Source organism: Moschus berezovskii, chromosome 5, assembly GCF_049115385.1.
Source record: "Moschus berezovskii isolate FMDL1 chromosome 5, NW_MosBer_1.0, whole genome shotgun sequence".
Classification (NCBI taxonomy): Eukaryota; Metazoa; Chordata; class Mammalia; order Artiodactyla; family Moschidae; genus Moschus; species Moschus berezovskii.
In genome coordinates, this window is record NC_142464.1 from 126,121,490 (window position 1) to 126,142,332 (window position 20,843).

The following is a 20,843-nucleotide window of genomic DNA, read 5'->3' on the forward strand; positions in this document are numbered from 1 at the left end:
CTTGTTCAGTCAACAAGATGGTTAGAGCATCCTGGGCTGGTTTGGGAGGAGTGGCAGGGAGAGGGTAGCGGGAGTTCTCAGCCTGGGACCTGGGTGCTGACCTGCGAGGTTGAACACGGAGGATTCAAGAAAGAATGGATGAGGTGAGGGTTTCCACAAAGCGTCTGGGGCTGGAGAAGTGGCTCCTCGGTGCTGGACGCCGGGAAGGCCAAGGCGGCCGGAAGCCACCTCCGGAGTCCAGGGGGCAAATGCAGGGCAAGCAGGGCTGTGACCGGTCCTGCAGGAGCACAGGGCTCTGCTCCCCACGCCCCCCACCCCGAGCCTGAGGCTGCCTCTCAGCAGCTGAACCCCCATGGGAGCCTGGGTTGTGGTGCTGGGAGCAGGGCCTGAGGGTGCCTGCCTGGAGCGAGCAGCCAGCATCCCCGCCTTTAACTTCCAGGCAACGGAAACCTCGTGTTGCTGCTGATGGAGGCCCCTCCCACCGTGTGTGCATACGGGGGCCCTGCCCCATCCCAGGCAGGGGACCCCGGCCCTGTGAGGGGTTCCCGCGGGTGCTGACACCCCGCAGGTGAGACAGCAAGCAGCACAAGGGGAAGGCTCGGGAGGTCAGGGGGAGGGGGAGGTGGCAGCGTCCAGGACTGAGGCCCGCCCGCTGCCTCGTCCCGGGCTCCCTGCCCTCGGGGCGCCCCGGGCGCCGGCCCTCCCTCCACAGGTACCAGCAGGTGGGGGCTGGGGGTGCTGAGAAGTCAGAGCCACTTCCAGCTGCATCGTGGCGGGGAGACGAGCCCCGACTTCCCGAGTGGGTGGGACCCGGCCCTGTACAGCGTGCGGCCGCTGCTCCTTGGGCTGTGTCGGGGAGGACAGGACAGTTCAGCCCCAGTTCTAGTGACGGGCCAGGGGCAGAGAGGTGCACGGGGCAGCCTGATGTGCAGGGACTGCTTCCCCAGCCAGGGCGCCGGGGGGTCTTGGGTCAGACGTTCCCAATGTCCAGCTGAGCCCTCCCCCCGATGGCCCCATCCCAGCCCAGGGTCCCCCCCGCACCCAGGGCCCGAGTGTAGTCACAGGGCTGTAGGGCCGGACAGGCAGTCTGGCACACACACCCGCTCTGGGGTCCAGTCTGCAGCTGCGAGCGAGTGGTCATGTCCAGACGCAGCCGTGGCTCCCGGCTCTGACCACGCCCCGGCTTCTGCGTGAAGACCATCCACACTCGGTGTGTTTTAACCCACGCAAACATACAACAGACAAACCCAGTTAATGAAGACAGAGTCGTGGCCGGCTCGGCGGGCCGGATGGGGCCGCTCCCAGGTGTGCCTGTGAGGCTGAGACTGGGGCTGCTGGCGGCCTCCGTGGGGAGGTGGGGCCTGGTGCAGGAGGTAGGGGGTCGGGGGTGGGCATCTCCAGGCCCTCAGGGCCCCCGGGAAAGATCCTTCTTGGCCCCTCTGGCCACCCCCACTCCCAGACCAGCGGATCCAGAGCCACCGGAGTGGTCCCTCCCACCCAGTCCGCTAGGGCTGCTGGAGGGAGATGGAGAGCTGGGGGCCCTAGGGTGAGTGCCCGTCCCCGTCTCCTCAGGCCTCCGGGGTCAGCAGCCCAATTGGAGAAAGACCATTAAGCCTAGTCCTTCGTAAAACACACCCTCCCAGTCTCCCTGGGTTTTGTGGGTGCTCAGAGCCTGTTCACACCGGTTTGTGGGTGCAAACAGGGCCGTTCACCCAGTGCCAGCCTGCGGGGTGACTAGGGTGACCCAGGGGCTGAAGGCTGACCGGGGCCGCGGGGCCAGCCACCCGGTCAGCGACGGAATGCCTGCTCGTTCCTCCACTCCTGGGACCCGCGTGGAGATGAGACAGATGACAGAAAAGCGATTTACAATTTGGCCCGTTCTGTTTCCAATTAAAGCATGGACATTCGTTAATATGCAGGGCTGGGACTCTCAGGCGGAGATAATGAGTAGATAGGTCCATAAAACTCCGCCAGGAACAAATAATTTTTGCACAAATTTGCAAACAGTACGTTTTTTGTAAATAACCATAATCTTTCTACCAGCCCGGCTGCCGATTACGCATTTTTTTCTTCATGATAATTTAATGACGACCTAATTTACCTACTGTTACTGGGCCTTGGGTGCAGCCAATGTGATTGTCCAATTTAGTCCAGAATCCATCCTGATGGTGTTAATTCATATTGACCAAGTGTTTACAAATGGAGCGTTTTCCCCATTGTGCCTGACGGTGAGCTTGCTAACAAGTCTGCCCAGCTGACTCGGCACCCAGCCTGCCTGCCCCCAGCCCCCTCGTCAGATCTGGGGGTCAGGTGCCAGGGCTGGACAGGGTGCCAGGCCAGGGGCCGCAGAGTGGTCAGGGGAGGCCGTAGAGGGGCGTCCTGCTCTGGCCAGGCCGCCTGAACAGAGGCTGACTGGGGGAGGGGAGAAGGAGGGAACGGGGGGACCACGGCCATGTCCTGTGCGGTGCGCCCGGGCCCTGCCCAGGGACAGGTGAGGGTGAAGAGGCATTGTCCCTGGGGTCCAGCATCCCACGGGGCTGCCGGTGGGTGAGTGAGACTGTTTGTCTGCTTCTCCTTGTATCCGCTGTCTCCCGGAGCTTCTGACGCAGGTGCGCTGGCTGGGGTCTGCTTTGCCCCCAGGCCCTCCCCGGGCTGGGCCAAAGCAGGCGGCCGGTCGGCCCTTGCTGGGGGCCTGGATGTCTTTGGTCTCATTGCTCCCTGCCTCGGACACCCCGTGCCCCGGGAGGTGCTTAGAAACGTCTGACCAGTGCTCTCGAGGGTCACTTTGATCATCGCTAATTCTCTCTTCCCATCTGATCCTCACAACTTCACCAAGGGTTGGCCATGTGGATGGAGGGGAGGGAATGCTCGAGGGTGGGTGTCCCCACAACGGCTGCAGGGCCTGCCGTGAGGATGCAGACTCGTTACTGTTCAGCTGCCCAGCACCGTGGGGTCTGCGGAAGGGTGATCGGAGGGAGGGGGCGTGAGGCGATGCCAGCCAGCTGGCCAGAGGGGTGCTGGCTGGGGGGAGTTGCTGGGTAGGTAGGCGGCTGGAGGGTGGCCCTCGGAATGGACAGTTGGGCGTGTGTCCGGGTGGGTGGGTGGCCCGACGGTGGACGACTGAGGGGTGAGTGGATGGATGGCTGGCCAGCAGGTGGGATTTTTGGGTGGGTAGTATGTGGGAGGGTGGGTGCATAGATGGGTGGGCAGGCGGGCGTGAGAGTGTGCATGGATATTTGGGGGGGCGGTGAGCAGGTAGACGGATGGGTTTGTGAATCGGTGGGTGAGGTGGATGGTGACTGTGGGTGGTGGGTGGTGTGATGAGTGAGTCAGTGCGTGGCTTGTGGACAGAGGAGGGATGGGTGGGGGCTGGTCAGAGGCCAGCCAGTGCAGGGAAGCAGCTGTGGAGGGCCGGCGGATGGCTCAGGGCCGGGCGGGCACCAAGGGCGTGGTGGGTGGGTTAGCGGATGGTGGTCTGCAGGGGTGGTGGGGAGCCTGGGATGCTGTGGGCCTGGGGGGTGGGGGCTTTCCCGGGAGTGTGCCCTGCCCCAGCTTGGGGCAGCCTCCTGAGGTCAGACTCTCCCGACCACGGTGGTGACAGCCGTGCTGACTGTGTTCCCACGTCTCTGGGGCCGCGGGTGCCCCCTCTCCCCGCAGAGCCTCCTGGGGGCCCCCTCCTGAGCCCCCTGCCCCCCAACCACTGCCTCCTGCTAAAAAGCCAGATTTTTCTGCTATTTGTGCTGCTTTTAATCCATAGGAAGTCAATTTTCCACTCATATATTAGTTTATTTTATATTTTCAAATTGATTCGACTACACATTGATTTCCTGTTGTGGCATTGTGTCCTGAGCAAGGATTACGCGCTGGGGAAGTGGAGACCAGTGGCTCACGGAGGGTGCTCTGCGCCCGAGAGCTCTTATCTTGAAAAGGGAGAGTCCAATTTTATTGAAACAGCTAAAATCCCGCTTAATTGAATTTTTTTTTCCTTTAAGATGTACAAGCTTAGAGACTTTTGCTTTCCAATTCAACTCAGGCTCCACGGCGTTTAAATTTCCAGACCCCATAAAGACCTTTATGAAAAAGACCCAGCAAACATTGTATTTCCGAGCGGAGCCGCCCCAGCTGGAGCGCAGCATCAATATTCCAAGGGGACCCTCGACCCCGCGCCGTGTGTGCCCCGTGACTCCTGCGGGAGGCTCCCCCAGGCGCCCCATGGTCCCGGCCCTCGGGCAGGAGCGGCTGCTGGGGGCTGAGTGCTGGGCCAAGCCCCCCACTCCTGCCCTGCTCTCAGGGCTGGGTCTCTCCCACCCCTAGACGCAATAGCGAGGGCTCCCAAGGATGACGGCTTGACATGCTCCTCCTCACCTCTGTGAGTCTCAGGCCCTGAACTAGGGGCTGCCTGCCCTCGGCCAGGACCCTCCTGGGGACACAACACCTGCCATCTTGGTCTGGACCCTCCTGGGTACACAGACCCCCCCCCCCACTTCAGCCTGGACCTTCCTGGGGTCATGACCCGCCTACCTCCACCTGGACCCTCCTGGGGACACAACACCCCTCCCCCCAGGCCTGGACCCTCCTGAGGGATGGGGGAAGCTGGTGGTGTGGACAGGGCAGGCTGCCACGGGAGTTTAAATTGGGGTCCTCGAGTGGCCTCTTCCATGTGGGCCCCACCCACCCCTTCCTTCCTCCTTCAGTAGGCGTTTCCTGGGCAGCCTCTGGGGTTCTGAGATGTCCCCAGCCCTGGGGGTGCAGATGCAAAGGTCACCCAGGGCTGGCGGGGCCCAGAGCAGGGGTGGTTGGCTCAGGGGTCACTGCCGAGCCACAGGACACTGGGGAGGCGCATAGGCCCTGGAGGGGGGTCGCTTCCGCCCTGCGGCCCTGGGCGGCCTCTACCTCCTCCCAGCAAACGCCCAGCCATCCCCTCCCGTGTCCCGGGTCATTTCCCCTCCAGACTCACAACTGTCATGCTTGCTCCCACCACCGGGCGCCCCTCCGCTGTCTGGCGCAGGTGGGCCTCTCTCTGCATGGGTGAGTCCCGTTGGGGTCCACCGCTGGGTCCTCAGGGCGGCCCCCAGGAGGACTTCAGCCAGCCCCACTGGGGGGCCTTGTGGCTGTGGCGGTGGGGCCTCTGAGGACCGCGGCCCAGCCCTGCCCGCTCCCAGCTCCTCCTGTCCCCCAGGCCTCCCTGGACGCGTCTGAACACGAGGAGGGCCTGCTCAGCCAGCGGTCAGAGTGCATTTTAATAGTGGAATGTGATTCCGGGGCAGCAGAAAAATGAAAGTGAGAAGTCTATGAATTATTACAAGCGCACTCCATCTCCGCGGCCGTGCGGCGGGCCCTGGGCTGGAAAGCCTTTTTCTCTCGTGTTTAAGTTAGCGTGGAAGATGGAATAGTCGCAGACACACTGGCCACTCCAACCTGTTATTGCCGCACTGAGTCCTGCAAATACTTTCTGATTTATAGCCTCGCTCTGCTTTATAAATGGAACACCAGAAATGCCTCCAAGAGCAACTTTTCGGAGCCTGCGGGGTCCCTGCCCGTCCACACCTGCTGGGGGGAGGTGCCCACTGGGAGCATGGAGCTGGGCTCCGCCCGGGTTCGAACAGGTTACCAGTCAGGCCTGTGTTCCCTGGGGCACAGCCAGGGAGAGCCATGCACCCCAACAGTTCACGAGGCGCTTTCTGGTTTGCTTTGGGGAAGGAGATGGACGTGCATACACGTCAGGGGCATTGCAGCCTCTGCAGGCTCGTGCCCCAGAGGGAGGCTTGCGTCCTTGGTGTCCAGGCCCCCCCGGGCCACTTCTCAGCTCCCCAGCACCGCCAAGGGCCAGCAGCCCACCTGGTGCCTCGGAGCCACCCCTGAAAGATGGGCACAGCGTTCCCACGCCCGGCCTTGAGCTGGTGAGCGAGGCGACTCGACTCCCCTGCGGTGTCCAGTCTGGCGCCTGGTGCAGAGCTGGCTCAGGGGATGCCAGCCCCGACCCTGGGTATTACGGTCACTCAGAGTGACTGGGAGCCGGAGTCTCCTGGAGGCCCGGTCCCTCGTCCCTGGTCGCGCAGGCACCACCGTAGAGCCGGTCCCCTCCCACAGCCAGCCGCGGGGCCCACCTGGGGGTCAGCACCCAGAGGCACCCCAGTCCCTGGGCTATTCTTTTTTTTTTAATTGGAGGATAATTGCTTTATAGTATCGTGATGGTCTCTGCCACACATCAGCGGGAACTGGCCATCGGTACACATGTGTCCCCACGCTCTCGAACCTCCCTCCCACCGTCCACCCTGCCCCACCCCGGGGCTGTGCTTTACGACATCATGGGTTGCGGGAAAACTCGTGTGGGGTTAAAGAACTGAAGGCCTTGGGCTTGCTCTGTGAAGCCTGGAGTCATCTGGAGACTATCAGCCTCTTGATGAGAAGTGCGCCTCTGTGTTACGAACCAGAAAGTCAAGGGCCATCAGGCCGGGCAGCGGGGCTGAGGCGCCTCTGCGGTTCTGACTGCAGACGCTGCGTTTCCAGAAGACGAGTCAGCGGGGACTGCACACACTTTGGCGGCTGCCCGGCTGCTCCCCGCAACCCCCAGCCTGCACCCTCTAAGGCTGCAAGTGAAAGTGTTAGTTGCTCAGTTGTGTCTGACTCTTTCCGACCCCATGGACTGCAACCTGTCAGGCTCCTCTGCCCATGGAATTCTCCAGGTCAGAACACTGAAATGGGTAGTTTCTCCTTTCTGCAGGGGATCTTCCCCACCCAGGGATGGAACCCAGGTCTCCCGCATTGCAGGCGGATTCTTTACTGTCTGAACCACCAGGGAAGCCCCTAAGGCTGCAAGGGAACATAGGGGATGAATCTCCTGTGGCCAGATATGGTTGTTTGGGAATACAACTTGGTCCAAAATGTGGGGTTGACCTTGGAGGAAGGCCTGGGGTGTAGCAATCCCTCTGTCTGCCTGGAGGGCCTGCTCTGCGCTTGAGGTACCGCTGTTCCCGCCATATACCCTCAGCAGGGCCAGCCCTGGGGATGGAGGTAAGATTGTGGCCTCCAGGTCAGACAGAATTCTCACAACCACCAGCAGAGATGCGGGGCCTCAGTGCCCAGCAGGGAAGCAGCCCCAGGGCTGGGGGCAGACTAGAGCTTAGACCCAGACCTTATTGGGCTTCCCTGGTGGCTCAGAGGTTAAAGCGTCTGCCTCCAATGCGGGAGACCCAGGTTCGATCCCTGGGATGGGAAGACCCCTGGAGAAGGAAATGGCAGCCCACTCCAGTACTCTTGCCTGGAGAATCCCACGGATGGAGGAGCCTGGTAGGCTACAGTCCAGGGTGTCGCAAAGAGTTGGACACAACTGAGCGACTTCACTTCACTTTATTGGGCATAATCCCGCATAGTGAGGCCGCAGCTCCCAGCCACCCCGATGGTTCGAGCCCCAGGTGGCCGGGGCGGCTGGCTGGTGGCCCCATGGTCCTGGGGGAGCAAGCTGTGTAGCTGCAGGGAAGGCATGGTGAAGCTGGGGTCCCGTGTGCACCCCACCCCACCGCCCAGGGCTGTGCCCTCTCCTCCCACTTCTCACTGTCCGAACAAGAAGGAGTCGTGTTCTAGGACAGCTGGGGCCGGAGCGGGCGGCCAGCTGGGTGCTGTGGTGTTGCAGCACAGGTCGGGGGAGGACGGGGACGTGCCAGGGGACCCAGGCCACCTCCAGGCTTTCCTTCCTGCCGTCTTCCTCTCAGTAGAGGGGAGGCAGGGAGAAAAACAGACCTGTTCTGCGTGGGGCTGGGGCTGCAGTAGTATTGACTGAGCCCAGCCCGGCCAGTGGGCAGGGTCTGCACAGGGTCTTAGGGCTAGTGGTTTGGAGACAGAGCCCTCTGCCATGAGGGGCAGCCTCTGGCCGGGCGTCACCAGGGGAGGGAGGGCGGCCACCTCAGCATGGCTCTGGCTCGGGCGGGAGAGGTGCCCACAGCCAGCTGCTGCCAGGACATTTTGCTCAGGCCCCAGAGCTGTAGTTTGACCTCCAAGGACAGTGGTGTCCTGGGGCAGCTGGAGGAGAGTGGGCAGAGCAATCCTGGGCTCCAAGCTGCCAAGCAAGAAGAGAGGGACTGGGAATGCTCACTCTGGAGAAGAGTTCACCCAAGAAGAAGTGACAGCGCCCCAGGGCTGTCCATCCACCCACCCATCCATCCCCATTCACCCACCCACCAACCCATCCATCCACCATCCACACACCCATCATCCACCCACCACCCATCCATCCATCCACCCACCCACCCACCCATTCACCCACCACCCACCCATCCATCCATCCACCATCCACCAACCACCCACCCATCCATCCATCCATCCATCCACCCACCCACCCATCCACCCACTGACCCACCCATCTATCTACTTATCCATCCATTTATTATAAAGGAAATTACACAAAATTTGGGTCTTAAGAGCTGAATTTTGCCAGTTGAAAGAAAGCAGCCCAGAGAGAGAAAATAAGCAGAGGTGAGCCAGCTTGAGAAATCATGCCAGGTGCCAGGTGGTGGTGGGATGGGGTGGGGTGACTAGTCAGTGCTCAAGTACTTCACAGGGCCTGAGCCTCATCCAGGAAGTGTGGGGCAGGACAGCCTCGAGCTCCTGATGTAAACTCATGCAGGTGTTAACAGCTGGGTGTGGGGGAGGCTTGTAGAGGAAACAGGTGAGGAGGGCGGTGAGGACGGTGAGGACGGTGGGGAGAACGATGAGGAGGACAGTGGGGAGGACGGTGGGGAGGACGGTGAGGACGGTGAGGAGGACGGTGAGGAGGGCGGTGAGGATGGTGAGGAGGACGGTGAGGAGGACGGTGAGGACGGTGAGGAGGGCGGTGAGGAGGACGGTGGGGAGGACGGTGAGGACGGTGAGGAGGGCGGTGAGGATGGTGAGGACGGTGAGGAGGACGGTGAGGAGGACGGTGAGGAGGGCGGTGAGGACGGTGAGGAGGACGGTGAGGAGAACGGTGAGGAGGACGGTGAGGACGGTGAGGAGGACGGTGAGGATGGTGAGGAGGACGGTGGGGAGGACGGTGAGGACGGTGAGGAGGACGGTGAGGAGGATGGTGAGGACGGTGAGGAGGACGGTGAGGAGGGCAGTGAGGACGGTGAGGACGGTGAGGAGGGTGGTGAGGAGGACGGTGGGGAGGACGGTGGGGAGGGCGGTGAGGAGGACGGTGGGGAGGACGGTGAGGACAGTGAGGAGGACGGTGGGGAGGACGGTGAGGAGGACGGTGAGGAGGGCGGTGAGGAGTGCGGTGAGGAGGACAGTGGGGAGGACAGTGAGGACGGTGAGGAGGACGGTGGGGAGGACGGTGAGGAGGACGGTGAGGAGGGCGGTGAGGAGGGCGGTGAGGAGGACAGTGGGGAGGACGGTGAGGAGGACGGTGAGGAGGATGGTGGGGAGGACGGTGAGGAGGGCGGTGAGGAGGACGGTGGGGAGGACGGTGAGGAGGACGGTGGGGAGGACGGTGAGGACGGTGAGGAGGGCGGTGGGGAGGGCTGTGGGGAGGACAGTGAGGACGGTGAGGAGGACGGTGGGGAGGACGGTGAGGAGGACGGTGGGGAGGACGGTGAGGAGGGCGGTGAGGAGTGCGGTGAGGAGGACAGTGGGGAGGACAGTGAGGACGGTGAGGAGGACGGTGAGGAGGACGGTGAGGAGGGCGGTGAGGAGGGCGGTGAGGACGGTGAGGAGGACGGTGAGGAGGACGGTGAGGAGGGCGGTGAAGAGGACAGTGGGGAGGACGGTGAGGAGGACGGTGAGGAGGACGGTGGGGAGGACGGTGGGGAGGACGGTGAGGACGGTGAGGAGGACGGTGAGGAGGGCGGTGAGGAGGGCGGTGAGGGCGGTGAGGAGGACGGTGAGGAGGGTGGTGAGGAGGACGGTGAGGACGGTGAGGAGGACGGTGAGGACGGTGAAGAGGGCGGTGAGGAGGACTGTGGGGAGGACGGTGAGGACGGTGAGGAGGACGGTGAGGACGGTGAGGAGGACGGTGAGGAGGCCGTCACAGTCACTCTGTCGGGGGACGGTTGTGCTGCCTGAGGGTGGGCAGGGGAGAGAGGATGAGACTAGCCCTGTTGCCCCCAGTCCCTGGCCTCCACCTTGCCTGGCAGCTCCCTCCCTCTCTACAGCCCAAGGCTGGGCAAGTTCTGCCCTCCATCAAAGCCCAGGTGAGGCCAGGGACCACCTGTGAGACCCCTAGAGGCCTGACTCTCCATCCTGCCAGCCTCTGACCGGTGTGCCCTCCGGGTTGGCTTCTTGCACCACTCACCCTCTTCCTGGGCAGTGGACTTTGCTGCTCAGCCCCACCAGCGGCATCGCTCCAGACCCAGTGGGGTTTGCTGACCCTGGTGGGACTGAGGGGCCCTCAACTCACACCCGTCTTTGAGGGGGTGGGCTTTCGTCAAATAAGCTACCATGAGTTTCATGGAACATTCTGCCCCCGGACAACCAAGTGGCCCTGGGAAGCAGTCCTGGTTGGTCACCTTCTTAACCCCCTCACTGTGTGCCTGGTCTCCCCTCCAGCCCTCCTGGCCTGCCCCCATGTTGATGACCACTGGCATCAGGGATTTTGTAAGTCATGCCTGCTCAAGGGCCCAGGATAAATTTACAGCTCAGGTTGGACTGCATGTAGCAAACAGAAGTCAATCTTTATGGCCATTGTCACTGTGTCCTCTTGCTAGCTAGTAAGACCGAGCCCAACTGGACTGAGCAGTCAGAGGGCAAGTGCTGGACCCGGGAAAGCTAGCTGTGCACGGCCTCCTCCCCACGGTGGCGCCTCCATCGTCTCACCCAGGGCTGAGCTTGGATTGTCAAGTTCCAGCTCAGATGCCATGAAAAAAGTGTCTTATCTCGGCCATTTTGTAAATCATTGGTCCCCACATTTAGGAGTCAGACAAGTCTGCGCCGTGGGAAGGGCCCTGGTGGAGAACTCCTTGTGCTTAGGGCAGGCTGGAGGGTTGCCCTGGGGCCCTAAGGACCAGGGAATCGGGGTTGGCCAGGGAAGAGGGCACAGGTTGTGCCAGGCCCCAGCTCCTCAGGAGCAGTGGTCAGTTTGTGCCACAGTGGTGCTCTCTGCTACTAGCTGGCCCTGGTGTTGCGGGGCTGGGGTGGGACTGTTGGTAATTTTGCTGGGTGCCCACCGAGGAGGGCTTCCCAGGTGGCAGTAGTGGTAAAGAACCTGCCTGCCAATGCAGGCAGACATAAGAGATGCAGGTTCAGTCCCTGGGTTGGGAAGATCCCCTGGAGGAGGAAATGGCAACTCACTCCAATATTCTTGCCTGGAGAATCCCATGGACAGAGGAGCCTGACAGGCTGCAGTCCATGGGGTTGCACAGAGTTGGATAAGACTGAGCAACTTAGCACTCCCCCGAGGAGGGCCAGGGCACTGCCCAGTCCCCATACCCGCCGGGTCCGTTTCTTCATCCCACACAGGAGACAGCTGGGGGGACCAAGCAGTCTGTCTTTGAGGGAATGGTTCTGGGGGGCAGCTGCCACTCAGGCTGGGGGCTCAGACCACCAGCTGACAGCAGCCTGGTTCCCGGGGACCGAGGCGTGGGCGCAGCCCAGGTGTCCACCAGCCGGCAAACAGACCGGTGCAGCCTCTCTGCCCTGGGAAACACACCGCCGTGCCAGGACCCAAGGCGGCGCAGGCCACAGCCACGGGGTGGACCTGCAGGACCGCACGCCAAGGGGGAGGAGCCAGACACAAGAGGTCACCCAGGTATGACTTGTCCAACTTGTAGGGACAGAGCAGGTTGGTTGGGGGGTGACTGGGGTGGGTGCTGATGGGGTGGGTTTTTTTTTGGTGCCAGACGTGGAAGTAGATGGTGGTGACCATGCACAACATGGGAACGCACTTAATGCCACTAAATGTACAGCTTAAAATGGTTAACTCAAGGTTGTGTGAATTTCACTTGAATTAAGAACACAGATACGGACAATGAGTCCCCTGGGCTGGAGTTGATGAGAGGACGGAGGGGGAGAGCAGGAGGGGGCCATCCAGGGTCCCTTGGGGGCTGCTGAGGGGAGTCTGGGCCCCCACGGGCTCGCAGGGCGGGAGGGGCAGGTCTCAGAGCACTTGGTGGGGAGACCCAGGCTGTGGCCTCGGGTGGGGCTGCCCTGCGCCGCGCCAGGCGCCCCTCCTGTGGCCTGCACCCCGTTGGGTCAGGTCGGGTGGACTCTAATCAGACCTTCTCCTGGAGGAGACGGGCAGGGGTCAAATGAAGCCCGCACCGCTCTGACTTCAGATCCTCCAGGAGACAGAGCGAGGCTGTGCCCAGGCCTGGGGCCCACAGGCTGGAGTGTGGCCACACTGGGCTGCCCAGGGTCCAGGGCTTAAGACCCCACAGCGCGGGACCCTGGGGAGCATAGAGGGCCCAGGGCGGCTGTGCTGGGGGGAGACCCTTGGAAAGGCCCCGGATCAGTCAGGGCCGTGGGTGTGGGCCGTGTGGCCTCCTCCAGGTCCTAGGGCTGGGGCGTCCGGGCGTGGGTGTCCTTGGCGGTGGGCACACTGGCCTGTCGGGGGCCCGGAGTAGCCCCTGGTCACTGTCAGGCATGGAGCTGAGGACAGGCTTCCAGCCTGTGTCCTGCCAAGGCGTCTCGTGTGGAGGAGGTGGCTGAGACTCAGAGTTGCGGTTGACGGCTAAACAGGGAGCGTGTCATCCTGTTTGAGGCCAGCGTGTGAGCCTTCATCACCAGTGCAGGACTGGACCCTAGGGCCGCCCGAGGATGGCAGGGAAGGCCCCCCGCCCCCACCAGGCGGGCAGTAGCAATGCCTCCTCGGGGCCCACGATGGGGCGGGGGCGGGGGTATAATGGCCGGGAAGCCTGCAGCCTTGCGGGCCGCCTGCCGTGTAATGGAGCTCTGACGGGGATAGCTCCGGGCCGAGCTAATCGAAGCTGAAAAGGTGGAATCAGCGTGCGTCCTCTCCTTTCGCCGCCTTCATCAATCCCGCTAACTGGGTTTGAGCTCCACTCGGCGAGGGGAAATTAATATGTAAGACGTAGAGGCCTGACGAGGCCGCGGGGCCACCAGCGGGCTGGCCGGCAGGGCGGGCGCCAGGCCCACCGACCTGCGGCCTGGGGAGGGCACCGCCCGCCACCCCCTGCTCCCCACCATCATCAATTCAATTACCGCCAGGCTGATGCATATTCAGGACCCGGCCCAGGGAAGGGGGCGCCAGACAAAGGCGTCTGCACTTACCCAGTAATAAGTTTCATTTGGAGCAGGTTTGAAAACAATTCCCCGTCACATTTGTCCCTGTCAGATCACATTATTCGCAAATGAAGTTCACAAAGTATCAATTCAATTTCAATGAGGCGCCTCGGCAGGGCTCTGGCTGGGGCCGCGTCCCCACCGGGCTGGGCTGGGGCCGTCCGGCAGTCAGAGGTAATCAAAGGCTGGCCCACGGTAACACTTTCCATTTCACCCCTTTTGTGCACATCTGTTCCTGGATAATCCCATTTTCTACACTTCCAAATCACTGCAGACGGCGGGCAGGGAGGGAGGGAGGGGCCGGCCTCCGGCCCACCCCGGCACCAGGCGCCCCCTCCCACAGTGGAGGGCCCTGGGTCTGGCACGCGGCTCCTCCCCAGGGCCTGGATGCGTGGCCACGCAGGTTGGCCTCTGGCCCCCTAGGCCCCTCCCCACATACCATGGCTCAGAGGGGCCTGCAGAGACCCTGCTGAGAGACCACGCGGTGGCCCCCTGGGCCCTGTCTCTGCTCGCCAGGGACCCCTCCCCGCCTACTTGATTGCAGTCCCTTCCCTGAGTCCTGTCCCCTCCCTGGACCGGGAGGGGGGAGGTGGGCTGGAAGGGGGAGGGATGGTGGTAGGTGGGGCTGGGGGTGTGTGGCAGCTCTCTGGCCATGCTCCTGGCCTCCAATGGTAAGGGTGGAGCCCCACAGCACCCAGCAGGGCTCCCCTGCGTGGCCCAGGCCCCTCCCCTCTGCTCCAGACACCCTGCCTGCACCCCGGGCTCCTGGCCGTTGGGCCCTCATATGTCAGTATCTCAACGCCACCCCACTGCCTCTGCGGGGATGGGTGCCCCCGCCCTCCACAGCAGTCCCAGCACACAGGGGGCTCCCCGGGGGCAGAGTGGTGGGCAGAACCTCTCAGGCTCCACGTGTCGGGTCAGATTCTGCCTCCCATGGCCAGGGGCTGCCCCTGTGTGTCAGGGAAGCGCGCCTGGGGTGGACGCCCACCAGCCTGGAGCGACAGGCGGCTCACCACACCTCTGGGCCCAAAAAGGACAGTCCTTCCCAGTCCGGGCCGGGCCGGGCCTCACCAAGACTTCAGACCCCAGATGAGCCCCAGGGAACCAGGGAGCAGACATCAGAGACCTGGGCAGGAGACTGGCCCCAAATCTGAGAGTCTGGGGCAGGCCCTCGTGGCCCTGACCACAGCCACACGAGGCGGCTCTGGGGCTGGCCGCTGGGACATGACACGCCCCTGGGGCTGTCCCGGGGCCGAGCCCCAGCCCAGGGACTGGCAGGGCGGGGTGTGGTGCCCCCTGGCGGGCCCGCAGCTCCTGGGCACACAGGTGCCCACGGCCCGCCTGCACTCTCCTGACCTGGGCTGCATGCCAGGCAGGTGTGGGCCTGCGGGGGGCCCGTGTCTATGGGGCCTGTGTGCATGCAGGCAGGTGAACGCGGGCCCCAGGTGTGTGTGTGTGTGCACGCCTGTGCCTTTCATAGTGGCCCTCACGCGCTGCCTGTATGCAGCGGCGGCGGCAGCAGGAGTCTGAGGTCCTGGCTGTTCACCCCCTCCCCACAGGGCCGGGCCGGGTTCCCTGCTCCAGGAGACCACAGCACTGCCTGGCCAGCTCTGCTGGACTGAGGCTGCTTGCAGACCCCGCCTGTGGGGGGGGGGAGGCGGGCCCCGCAGGGGCTGGGCTGTCGGGGTGTCACCTGTGCCGGAGGGACCCCGGTTCCTGTCCCCGTCCACCGATGAGGGCAGGCCTCAGAAATGGGAGACAACTGCCCTCTCATAGCATTTGTTCACCTACGTTTTTAAATCAATGATCTTTAGAACAGTTTTGGGTTCACAGAGCATCAGGCAGATGTACAGAAATGCCCACCCACCCCACCTCCCCCCGGCAGTCCCCCAAGCCTCCCCGCCATCAACACGCTCCCAGAGGGAGCTTTGGCCTTGATCGTCACCTCCCACAGCCACGGCCTCCACCAGGCTCAGGACCGGCGCTGTGCCTTCTGGGGGCCTGGACAGACAGTGACGAGTGTCCTCCAGGACAGTGTCGCTCAGAGCAGGCTCACGGCCCTAGGACTCCTCGGGCGGCCTGTCCCTCTCGCCCTCCGCCCCTGGCAACCGCTGCTCCTGGTGCCATCTCCACGGGTTTCTCCAGACGTCACAGGCTCGGGTCGCAGCGCGCAGGCTTTTTAGATTGGCTTCTTTCACTCAGTCACACCCACTGAAGTTTCCTCCACGTCTCTCACACCCTGTTAGGTCTTGCTTCTTGGCTGAGGAATGTTCCACTGTCTGGATGGACCACAGTTTACTTATCCATTCACCTTCTGAAGGATGCCTTGGCTGGTTCCAGGCTCTGGCAACTGAGAACAGAGCTGCTATAAACACCCATGGGCAGGTTTCTGCAGAGATGTGTTTCCACTTCCCCTGGGGAAGCACTGAGGGACGTTGTTGCTGGATCGTGTGGCAAGAGGGTGTTGGGCTTGTGAGAAAGGGGCCTGTGTCCTCATGTCTCTGTCCACCCACGAGGCCAATGGGAGAGGACTGTCAATTTCATAGTGTTTCTAGCGAAGGCCGAATTGTCTCTTATTGTTCACTTGCTAAGTCATGTCCGACTCTTGGCGACCCCATGGACCGCAGCACGCCAGGCCTCCCCATCCTTCACTGTCTCCTTGAGCTCACTCAAACTCGTGTCCATCGAGTCGGGGATGCCATCCAACCACCTCACCCCTGTCGTCCCCTTCTCCTCCCGCCTTCAATATTTCCCAGCATCAGGGTCTTTTCCAGTGAGTCAATTCTTTGCATCAAGTGGCCGAAGCATCAGCATCAGTCCTGCCAGTGAACATTTAGAGTTGATTTCCTTCAGGACAGGCTGGTTTGAATCATCTCTTGGTTGCCTCAATTTGGCCACCTTGCCAGGCTATGAGCCCCCGGAGACTCTGAGCCAGGCCTGCGGGGGCCTCCGCCCCACAGCACTTGCAGCCGGGGGCCCTTGAGGGAGGGTCCGGCCCCGGGGAGGTTCATCGCCCTGGGGACAGGGGCCTAGCGCTGGCCTCCCCCTCCCAGGGGACCCACGAGCTTGGGAAGCGGGAGGAACAGGCAGGCCAGGACCACGTTCCGTGTCGACGCCCATGAGCGGCGTCAGAGGGCCCTGTGTGTCTCCTGTGGACCCCACCCCAACCCCCGGTTCTGCCTCAGTGCGGGCGGGCCGGGCTGGATCCCCGTGGCCTCCGCCTGTGGCTGCCCAGGCAGGCTCCAGCCATCTTGGCCAGATAGTAACTGGCAATCGGCTCTCTTGATATATTGATCCCGGGGCCAGAGCATGTTGTAAAGTGAGGTGATCATAATGGGCTTTAAAGTTATTACGGGCGAAGCCGCAGTAACACAGGGTGAGGGCTTGCCGGTGTCATTTACGGCTGAAGAATCGTGGCAGCGGCAGCTCCGCCAGGCCCTCGTGGGGGGGCGTGTCTCTGGCGTCAGGACCCCTCGGGCTGATGGCTGAGCGCTGAGTCTGCAGCTCAGCTTTGGTTGTCATCTTTTCTATCAATAAAACGGCTTTCCTTCAAACCCAAGTTGCTCATAGCCCACGGCACAGCTGACCAGGCTGTGGGAACTCTGGGGGGGGTCAGGCTCCATGCACACGCCCTGGCTCCAGCCTGGCTCTCCTCTCTGTCCTGTGGGGATCGAGCAGCGTTTCTGTCTTGCCGGGACCGCCCCCTCACCCCGCCGACACACCGGAGTGCCCCACAAGCTCACACCACCTGTTCCTGGGCTCAGCCGAGGCCGCTCACCACGGGCAGCCCTTCCGGGTGGAGGCTCCGAGAGGTCCCAGGTCGCCAGTGCTGAGAACAAGCATGTCTTTGCCAAACACCTTCCTCTATGCCCCTCTGTGAGCCTCGCCCTGGGCTCTGTGTGGGGCCCTCAGCACTTTCCATGGGGGAACAGAGACCCCACTGGGTGGGGGATGATGGACGTGCTGGGCAGGGGACAGGCAGTGGTGACCCCCAGGAGGGGCTGCCGAAGGCTGGGTCTGGGAGGCTTCTCGGAAGAGGTGGCCTGGAGCTGGCTCCAGTGCTGGACCGAAAGCCAGCCACCTGCACTGTGTCCAGATGGGCGGCACGTGGGGCCTGAGGCCACCTCCCCCTTGGGCAGCAGCAGCCCAGCTGCTCCCACTCCTCCCACACCCCGGCACGAGCTCAGGTGCTGGAGGGTCTGGATTCCGCGGCCCCTGTGGCTTCCTCATCGCGCCCCCGGGCCCGAGGACACCCAGAACCGGCAGCTGCCTGCATGCCAGTAGGGTTGGCGGCCCCCCTGGCCGCTACTACACCAGCTGGACACCGGGAACATGGAGAAGTATCAGATTCAGCACAGCAGCCCAGGCGTGAATGCCCGGCCTTTAAAGAGAAACTTATCTGTAATTAAAATCATGCACAAGTTTTAGAAAGAGCCTGTTTACAACGGGGAAGAAAGCTGATTGTGAAAATGAATAGGCTTCCGTTGGGGCTGGGAATGTTTAACTCGGGAATAAATCCCCCCACGGAGGCGCTGTGCGGGGCTCTTCTCCCCGGTGCTTTTGGGGGGCTGCCGGCCGCGCCGTCGTCCGCACCGACCTTATCGGGCGCGATCGCACACGTGGGCCGGGCTGCAGGCTCCCCCGTGGCTGGAGAACTTGCCGCAGATCCCGCTCCTCCGCTTGTGAGCTATAAATTAGCCCAGTTAAAATCAGCAGGACACGCTTATTCCAAGTTTATGTCTCCCTGTAAGCAGATGGTGGAGCCGGCGTGTGGGAAGCAGGGGCATCAGTCACCAGCATCGGGATTTAGGGCATGCGGACACTGGTCCTCGCGGAGGGGCCCTGCCTGGACCCGGTGGCAGAAAGGACATGATTCACGCTGTCTAGGGGCTGCCCCCAGTGGCTCACTCGGGAGGGCTGCGGCCGCGGGCCTGTTCATTGGCAGAGCGCCGACACATAACCTGGGGCCGCCTGCGGGTGGAACCTGACAGCCCCTGGGTCTGCCTGGTCCCTCTGTAGCTCTCATTCTGGTGGACGATACTGTGGCTGGCATCCAACTGTTTTTCTGGGTATTGGTTACAATTAAGACCTTGAATTTGAGGAAATTCCTTGGTGGTCCAGTGGTTAAGACTCCCAGTTTTTCTGCCGAGGGCTGGCTTTAGATCCCTGGTCAGGGAACTAAGATCCCACAAGCTGTGCCTGCAGTCAAAAAAAAAAAAGCATGAATTTTAACTGGAAGATACAGGCTTCTTTCCTCCCACAAGGTGCGTCCTTCCAGAATTTGCTGGTGGGCAGGGCCCAGGTGCTTTAGAACTGTGGTGTTGGAGAAGACTCTTAAGAGTCCGTTGGACTACGAGGAGGTCCAACCAGTCCATCGTAAAGGAGATCAGTCCTGGGTGCTCACTGGAAGGACCGATGCTGAAGCTGAAGCTCCAATACTTTCACCACCTGTTGCAAAGAGCTGACTCATTGGAAAAGACCCTGATGCTGGGAAAGACTGAAGGCGGGAGGAGAAGGGACGACAGCGGATGAGGTGGTTGGATGGCATCACCGACTCAGTGGACATGAGTCTGGGTGAAGTCTGGGAGATGGTGATGGACAGGGGTCCTGGAGCGCTGCAGTCCGTGGGGTTGCAGAGTCGGACACGACTGAGCGACTGAACAACAGCAGGGCCTGGATGACGGGACCTGTGGCTGAGAGGGTGGTGGGGGCGGGGCCGCCCTTGGAGCCTGCGCCCCACTTGCTCAGGCAGCCCACCCCCGGCCCCTGCTCCTCCCACCCGTGGCTTTCCAAAAAAGCCCTTTCTCCTCGGGGCTCCTGCTGACCCAGAGCCCAAGTGCCCCCTGCTCGGCCACTGCAGCCCCCGTCCCCCAGGAGGGTTCAGCAAAGGCCGGGTGTGTCGGCCTTGGTCCCTTGGGTGGGCACCAAGGGCGCATCTCAGGACAGAGCGTGTAAACTGGGCCTGACTGAAATGAGAGGCTTCTGTGCACTGAGGGGCACCCCAAGGGGGGTGCGAGCCACACGCCTGCTGAGAGACCAGCGTCCACGTGCACGGAGCGCTCCGACAGCCCACATCCGAGAGTGCACCCGCGGAAACGGGCACGGGCTTGAACGGACAGTTCACCCGCGATGACCCCGCTGCTGTCCAGGCCGGGCTCTCTCCTCAACTGCAGGGCCGCTGGTGGCTGGGACAGGGGGCGGGCAGACAGAACAAGCAGCAAGCCCCCCGCCCTAACGGGACGACTGACAGACTCGATTAGTAGGTTACATGACAGTATTTCACTGCTGTGTTGATTTCTTGATATTGATGCTTCCATTGTGGTTACATAAGAGAATGCTCTTGTTTTCAGGAAGTTCACACTGAAGGGTCAATATTTAGAGGGTCAACATGTCCAAAATATATACCTATGGTGTGTGTATATACACAGAGGGGGAAAGTTGCATCCAGAATGAAATCAATAATAAAAAAAATACTTAAAGCTAGTCATTTTTCTTGTTTGTTTTTGGAAGATTTTTGGCCACACTGGGTGGCTTGTGGGAATCTCAGCTCCCAGACCAGGAATTAAACCCAGGCCATGGCAGTGAAAGCACAAAATCCTAACCGCTAGGCCATCAGGGAACTCGCTGGTCATATTTTAAAATAACATTTTTCAGTAGGTGTTGAGTGGTGGGTAACAGACATCCACATGGAATAAAGCAAACACTGACCCCCATACAAAAAGAATCTTTGTGGTCTCAGAGTAAGCAAATATGTCATAAATCCTCCAAGGCAATGTACTAATTACAAAACACTCAGAAGTTCAGAGCTTAGTCATCAAGATCGCCACCAGGCAGTGAGGGTGGTGTCTGCACACCTTGTCATCCAGGGCGCGCGTCATCGCAGCACAGAGAGCGGCCCCACACCTACAGGGGTCTTGATACTGCATCACAATGGCCACCCCCCCCCCCCCGCCCCCGGGCCAACTCGTGAACAGGGGAAAAGTGCTGGGAGTCGTCTGGCTGGCACAGCACTTCAAGGGCCCCCAGGTGGCGCAGTGGGTAAAGAATCCACCGCAATGCAGGAGACACAAGAGACTCGGGTTCCATCCCTGGGCCAGGAAGATCCCCTGGAGGAGGAAATGGTACCCCATCCCTGTATTCTTGCCTGGAGAACCCCACGGACAGAGGAGCCTGGCGGGCTACAGTCCCTGGGGTCGCACAGAGTCGGACACGACTGCGCACGCACGCACACAGCACATCAAAGCCGTGAGGAGACAGAACCACACAGCCCTGCCAGCAGAGACGGGGAGGCGAGGACGCGGAGGGGGGTGCTGGGAAACGCTCCCGTCCTCCAGGGAAGGGAGCCCCGGCGTCCCACGTCCACAGCTTCCGTGGTGTAGATACTCCCACTTGGCTGATGTGCCGCCACTAACGTGGGGCTGGGAAGGGACGTGTACGCGAGCCCCGTGAGGCCCTGTGTGCTGGTCCAGCCACCACTAGGGAGCCCCGGGACTCCTACTCGCTGCGGCCATGCCACTTGGCACAAGCATGATGAAAGCGATCGGGCGAAACAGACACTTTCCCTCTGCACCACCCCAGGTGCATCCCTGAGCAGAAGCACACCCATATTCACAAACAGACATGTGCAGGAA